Source organism: Grus americana, chromosome 1, assembly GCF_028858705.1.
Source record: "Grus americana isolate bGruAme1 chromosome 1, bGruAme1.mat, whole genome shotgun sequence".
NCBI lineage: Eukaryota > Metazoa > Chordata > Aves > Gruiformes > Gruidae > Grus > Grus americana.
In genome coordinates, this window is record NC_072852.1 from 210,588,267 (window position 1) to 210,596,490 (window position 8,224).

Sequence of the window (8,224 nt, forward strand, 5' to 3'; positions counted from 1 at the left end):
CGTGTCCCCGAAAGGTAATAGGTATGCAGTTCAGTATGTCTCTGCCTCTCTGCAATCAGTAACCTGGGAGAGGTTGCTGCTTATTTAGAAATTCTCTAAACCGGATCATTACTCATGTTGCGTTTCACTTGCGTGTTATGCTCTTACATCTAAATATTGAGGGTTGGTCTCTGATAAGACACGGTAAGCATTGATAATGACTGGGTACCACTGTGTCCATCTGTGATTCTGAATCTTGAATAACCATGGAGAACTCTTCAATAAGCTGGAGTGAATTTCTGCAAATATTAAAATGTCGCTGGAAGAGAGAAAACAGGGTGGAGGTTCAGGAAATTATCTGTAATTTTCAAGCACTTTATTCTTGGGCAGATAAATGTTACTTACAGTGAGCAAATCCTGATGCCCTGGGCAATGTCACTGATTTCAATGCAACTGTTCAGGCCACAAAACATCGGTCTCTATGAGTAAGAGTGTAGGATCTGCCCTCCCTTTTTGGGTAGCCAGATACTCACAGGCAACACAATTTAGTAAATATCCCAGACAGATGTCAAAAATCATCATCAGCGCTGGGTGTTTTGCACAACTTCTTCTGTGTCTTTTGAAGCTGTTTTTAAGATTGAGGGGTTTGGGGCTTTTTTGGTTTGTTTTTTTTAACAGCCTTTTGTTGGTGTTTATAATAATTTTCATAAGACTGTCAGCCTTTTTTCTACTTCTGAGTACGGCTTGGTTTGGATCAATACTTTATAAAAACTGTCAGTGTGGCCTCAGGAAAAGGAAGCTAATGGCACTGGTCATCCCAGACTATTGCATGGTGGCCAGGCATGCTCAAGACACCACGGAAGTGACCAGAAAGGCTACCCCTCCCCAAATGGATCATTTTAGGATTTGTAAAACTCTCCACGCCTTCCCACCAGCACATCTGTTCTTGCGAACTTGTTTTGGCAGGCAAGAGGACATTGTTCCTGTCACCAGTGATGCAAATTTGATGGCATTTTAGCCACTAGTTTCTATGTAGTGCATCCAGTGCTAGATGCTGTAGTTTTATCAATCCAGCTGAAGTCACTGCTCACTTTCCCACAGCTCAACTGTGCTGAATGTAGCAGCTTCTATGGCTGAAATGAGACCTGAGGATATCCTTCTTCTTGTTGCCTAACACCCAAATTTTCTCTGAAAAGAAAACTTCGCTTGGACTGAATAAAGGCCTTAATACATGAGTGCTTCAGGATGTGATCTGTTGGCTGTTGAAGGGTTTAGCAATCCTGTTTGTAGCCTGCCGTAGAGTGGCACTAGAAACATAGGTCAGAAATAGCAGAGAAAAGGGGACTGTTGCAGACGTAACAGCAGGAGATTCTTTACCATCTCGGCACATGTCATTGATAATGATGTTTTGCACAGATAAACCGCCCGGCATACCATAGGGGTTTAGAGCCCCCATGCTACTGCACGGCTCACCTTCATGCCCGTGAACAGGAATCTCATAATTAAGCATCTCCTTGTGCATGACTGCTTTTCAGCCTCTTCAGATGCAAATGTACTGACAACGGAGTATGAATATGACTTGACTGCAATACGAACTGGTCTATAAACCTAGGGCACCAATAATCTGATTAATTCAGCATATCAGTCAGCTATTAGAAGCCTCTGAGCGATTCTTCTGAGATACCCAGAGGTCTTAAATTTCTCTGACTTGGCAAGGTGCTGTGGATACTTCACGTCTTCCATGAAATAGTCAGGACCACATATGATCAGGCCCTCTGGGTATTCATTATTTCATGCCAAACATTATCATATAGTCTATTCTAGTACAGTAAAGCTCTTGGGAGCTTTTCTGTGCACACCATCCCCTCTGAGACAGTTGCAGCAGGAGACAAATGAGGCAAAGAGGATTGCAGCTGACAGTGCTGTATGAATAAATTGCTTGATTTTTCATATAATGGGCAACTACTGTAAGGTTCCTAATCTATAATGACCTAAATAACATAGATGGACCTGCTCCTTAAACTGAATCTGTTCCTGAATGCCTTTTTTCTTTGGTAATAGAACTATTACATATTATGGCCTTCCTCAGACATCTGGAAGAAGCCTTGGGTTTGCAGGCTCTGATGCTCATGGGGGACTTCAGTCACCCCAATATCTGCTGCAAGGGAAGCTCAGCAGGGCACAAGCAACTCAGGAGGTTTCTGGAGAGCATTGATGGTAACTTCCTGGCACAGGTGATTGAGGAGCCGATGCGGGAGGATGCCCTGCTGGACCCCATACTTACAAACCAGGAAGAACTGTATGGGGATATGAAAACTGAGGGCAGCTTTGGCTGCAGTGACCATGAGAGGGTGGAGTTCAGGATCATGAGAAGAGTGGAAAAAAAGCAAAAATCAGTCTCACAAGCCTTGACTGCAGGAGAGCAGACTTCAGCCTGTTCAGGGATCTACTTGGAAGAATCCTCTGGGAGGCCCTTGGACAGAAGAGGGGTCAACAAGAGCTTGATTTTCAAGAATTGGCTCCTCCAAGCTCAAGAGTGATCCATCCCTATGTGCAGGAAATCAAGTAAAGGCAGCAGGAGGCCTGCATGGATGAACAAGGAGCTCCTGACTAAACTCAAACATGGAAAAGAAATGTACAAGAGGTGGAAGCAGGGAATGTAGACTCACTGTTCAAGCATGCAGGGATGCCCCCATAAGTGTCAAGGGAGCTGTATCATGTCACTATGAGACCACTCTTGATTATCTTTGAAAGGTCATGGCAAGCAGGAGAGAACTACCGGGGCCAAAGGGTTGGGATCAGCTGCAGAAAACCTAGCTGCATGCCAGTGACTAGAGGTGCACCACAGGGATCAATATGGAGGCCAACACTGTTCAACATCTTCATTAATGACCTAGATAAAGGGACAAGTTGCACCCTCAGCAAGTTTGCAGATGATACAAGGTGATTGATACATCAGATGGGTGTGCTGCCATTCAAAGGGACTTAGACAGGCTGCGGAATTGGGCAGAGATGAATCTCATGATGTTCAACAAGGAATAGCCCTAAGCATCAGTGCATGTTGGGGGCCAACTAGCTGGAAAGAGCTTTGCAGAAAAGAACCTGGGGGTCCTGGTGGAAAACAAGTTGAACCTGAGCCTTGCAGCAAAGGTGGCCAAAATTCTCCAGGGCTGTATTAGCTGGAGTGGCACCAGCAGGTTGAGGGACATGATCTTTCACCTCTAATTATCACTGATGAGATACACCTGGGGTGCTGTGTCCAATACCGGGCTTCCTGGTACAAGAGACAAGGAGAACTGAGTCCAGCAAAGGTCAATGAAGATGATTAAAGGCTCGGAGCATCAAGGAGAGGCCAAGAGAGCAGGGATGGTGCAGCCTGCAGAAGAGAAGGCTCATGGGGTTCTTATTAATGTGCATGCTTGATGGGGTGAGTGAAGAAGACAAAGATGAAAATATTATTTCAAGATTAAAGAAAAAAGCTTTTTACTCTGGTGTGGTCAAACGCTAGAACAAGTTGCCCAGAGAGATTGTGAAGTCTTCATCTCTGAAAATACTCAAAACCCAACTGTATGTGGTCCTGAGCAACCTGTTCTCACTGCCCCTGCTTTGAGCAGGGGGTTTGGACTCCCTGATCTCCAGAAGGACCTTCCCACCTCAGTGATTCTGTGATATTTTAAATTATAGTGAATACAACTTACAAGCTATACTCCTGATGAACTTTTATCAGGTGAAGGGAGTATCTTTTGTTGTTTTGTTCCATGGTTTAAATTTGCAGTTTCAAGGGAAATTATTTAAGCCAACCCATATTAATTTAGGATCTACTCTTAGAAGTGTTCCTGCACATGGAGTTGGTGCTGCTGGGTGAGCACCACTAGAGCTTGATAGTCTCTGAGAATCAGACTTAAATCTACATGAAGACAAAAGTTTTGCTGATATGATTTAACCGTTCTTGAAGAAGACTTTCTCTTTGGAGGACAGGGTAGACCAGTCTCTAAGCTCCTGCTGCGAGGATTGCATATGGGCCTTCATGGGAGGGCATAATACTGAGTATCAGAAACTTCCTAGCTTAATTTAGAGATACCTATCTGTAGCACTGTAACTGTTTGATCCTCATCACACAGGTGAGTCACAGTACCTGAAAAGGGTTAAAACTGCTGCACTGTCAGTTTGGTCCGGGCTTTTGTTGGTCGCTCCGTAGTAGCAACCCTGCAATGAGTGTGATGGCTCAGTCTACAACCTCAGCGAGTGCTCTTACAGTTTGCTTATTGAATCCGAGACACAACAACGTTCATTTGGAACCAGCGCGTTTCAGACCAATTCTGTGCTGTATGATGCTTCCGCTGCGGTCTGGCCTCAGGGACAAGACATTTTACTTTTCCCAGAGTATTACTGACCCCCTGTTATTAGATTTTACCCATGGCAGACATTCTGGTCCTTCCCCTTATTGCTTTTTGAGTTGCACTGTGTTCATGTATTCCCAGGTGACTGTTCAAATGCACTTGGTGTAAAATGCACTGCAACCCATCTGAAATTTTACTGCAGGCTCCAAAGGATACACCTTAACTTGGATTTTATTAGGCTGTATGGATCTATACAAAAATTAAAAAAAAAACCCAAACACCAGCCTTGAGAAAGGGAATTACATCAAATTATTATTATCTTTTCAGTCTGAAGGAATAGAAACATGTGTCTGCATCTGAGCACTGACTGTGCTCCCACAGGTAACTAAAACCATCTGAGATGCCCTGAGGCATCTGTACAGGGCTGGCGTATATTGGAATGTGCAATAAGTAGCCAAGCTAGGCCCCTTTATCAGACTACGGGTTTGTAATTGTGAGAGCCAGAAATTCTCACACGTGCATAACCCACGGGCTGTTAACTTTGGGAATCGCTTTCCCTGTGTTCTCACTGTTTTTCTGTCCTGAATCCTGTCTTACTTTGAGATTTGATCTTGCAGGATGTCTAACCCTAGAAACAGATCTATTGCTCCAGGGGGCAAAGTTGTACCCTCAACCAGTAACTTGTGCCTGTTTAAGACTTTTATAACAGGGCTGTAATTGTAAGGTTTTAGCTGTTTTCAAGAAGTGTAGTTCCTGAGATAAAACAGACGCTGCCATAGACTATTCCTGCCATCCAGACCTTGTTTTGTAGGACAGCTGGAGCATAATTCCCAAGAGGTAACACTTGGACATGCCCATTAATTCCATATTGTTATGTTATCGATACAGCGCCTTTAGCCAGGGTGTAGACTGAACTCTCAATGAGTAAGAATAATTGAGTGCAGGAGTTACAACTCATTTCAGAACAGTAATATGACATCTGACCATAAAAGCTGACCGGTACTTCTATTTGTTGCATAAACATTTGTTTAGATATTCCTTGAGGGATCTTTCCTGATAAAGTGTATTTTCTGCTAAGTTAATTATAGGTTAAGAAGATCATAATTTAATCGAAGGAGAGCTCTAGCTATATTTGACAAGTCAATAACCATTCCACTATGGGTGTGTTTGACGAGTCAATAGTAATTTTCAACTGAATGTCTTAATCACAAGAACCGTTGGAATGGAAGAAGGGAAAATCCGAACTAATTAAGTTTTTCTAGTCTAAAAATAAAATTGGGGGAAATGTATCATTTTGTTAAAACTATCTATTTTTCTGTAAGAGATTATTCTTGCCATGATTGACCATTCCCATAACAAAGTCAGTGAATGTGCTATGACTGAAATGAGGAAAACAATACATTAATAAAAGATGAACAGTCTTCTGTGTAGCTAACAATTTAGTATTTATTCTATATCTCAGGATTAATTGGGATACAGAAGTGTGACAAAAAACTGTGTAGAATGTCAATGTTTTATATTTTTTTAAAGCAGGACATAAAATAATCCTCTAATCTATCACTAATTTGTGTGTGTGTGTATGTATAAACATATGTGTATTTAGCATTTCTCTGGATTATGGTGTCATTTCTATTATATGATATTCAGTAAGATCAGTATGATAGCATAGGCCAATCCCTTCAAGACATTCAAGGCTACCAGGAATAGCGTTAATAGCTGTGCTGTAAAAAACCTATGTAATTAGATGGCAATCCTTCAAGTACATACATTTCTAATAATCTGAATGTGTTTCCTTGGACAAAAACTATTCCCTTGTGGTTTCAATATCTCAGACAACATTGTCATTTAAAAAGATATGCTTTTAACAACTGTGGTGCTCAGCTAGGATTGACGTTCTTTTCTGTGGTATATGCCATGCAAAGAGGAGGGATAAAATCCAGGATGCGGTTATGCTGTCCTTGATTCCTGTCAATGTAATTGCATCGTCATTTTTATCACTCCTCTCAGAGAAAAAGATCTCTACTAATGACAGAGGAATAGTGAGAAATTCCTGAAAATTATCACTGTAAAATGAGTTTCTCTTTTACGCTGAGGCCAACAGAGTCTGTAATGCCTTAATCTGATGGAAATTTCTTAAATGTTATTATTTACAAGGGAGATGCATAGAGTTTGTATAAATTCCTGTCAATTAAAATAGAGTGTTAATATACTTCATTAATATTAGTATAGGTAGGTATTAAAATAGAGATTGCAGATTATCAAATATCACTATAGCATGGTGGATAGGGAGGGAATACAAAAATAAAATTGCATAGATATACATAATGTCATGTGAAAATTCAATTATTTACATTAACTTAATAGAGTTTAAAATGTTATGTCTTTACCAGAGAAGACGCAGACAAACAAACTATAAACACTGAAATATCAACTAAATTGGTGGCGTATTTACATGTTCTTATTGCCTGGACACTGTTGAAAGACCTGAAGCAGCAGAATAAGGGCTCAGAGACACCATCTGGTTCTCCCAGCTTAACGAGTTACTCCATGTCAGCTGAGCCTTGCTACCTACCTACCTGTGGGTGGCAAATGCAAACTAATATGGTTTATATTAGCTGCCCTTAACTGTGGTCTCAGCTAAGACAGATTGCATGGCGTCAGCTCCAGGCAAAGTGCACTTTCCTGGACTCCTCTGCCTGCAGCAAATCATTGTGTCACACTAACCTGGTTGTGTGCCCCAAGGGATCAGCTGGCATCATCAAATAAGTCTTGCAGTGATCGCTTCAGACATGACCAGCCCAAATTATCTGCCTTCCCCCATGACAGTGCTTACTGTTCCTGCAGCAGAGCTGCAAATGAGCAGTACACCAACACCTCCCTGCCCCGGTCCCTTCAGATGACAATGAAGCCAAACCAGTACAGACACATAGTTCAGGATGTGGGAACAGTCCTCCAAAAAGCTGAAGCAAGGCAGGGCTGAGGGCCTTCTCCCGCCTCAGGAACTTTCAGCAGATGGTGTCTAGAAAAGCCAATTTACCATGGAGTTAGGAGATCTGGGTACAGCTTTCACTCAGCAAGACGCTTCAGTCCATGCCTCACTTTAGCTCAGTGAATTGTTCCTCTAAATGCAATGGAGCCTCCTACATGCTCACCCACATCTGAACACCTCGCTGAACATCTCGCTTGTAGCCCTGTCGCCATCCCAGGGTGACCTTGATTAAGCCTATGAGGAGCTCATTGTACCAGAGTGTTGCTGGGGCCAAGAATTAGGCAAGTTCAAAGAAGAATTGGAAACTTAAACAAGTAACACGATTATCCAGAGCTATTATAGCTAATGCTAACAAAAACTTTGGAAGAGAAGTAAAGCCTCATGCTTCTGGGTGTAGGCCAGTCTCTAGCTACACTTACTAATAGCCTAAGACCTCCAGTTACCTAGTATCTGCTCACAGTGATCTTCCATGCACTGTTCTCTGAGCATTGGCCATCATCAAAGACAGACAAAAGATCACATGTAATTTCAACCTCATCCGAAACACCAATTTTGTCATTTCCTAAACTGCTAAACCCTCTCAGCCTGTTCTTTTTTAACCTTTAAAATGAGAAATCTTCAACTTTAGAGGGGAATTGTGAGTCAGTGCTGTGAAGATAAGATTCATAGACCGAACACTACCAGTAGCAACTATAAAAAGCTTGAATCATGCAAAGATAGTAACTGATTGGAATGAACTGGTTTGCTTCTCAAATTGTAGTCTTCTATGAAGTCTGTAGCTAACAAGGTTAAGCCCTTTAAAATCTTCTCTCCAAACAGAGGGATACAAATGACAGCTTGGTTTTGGAAAGAGAATTCATCTTATTGACAAAAAGCCTCTTATTAAAAAGTTTCAAGGAAAATAAGACATTTTCCT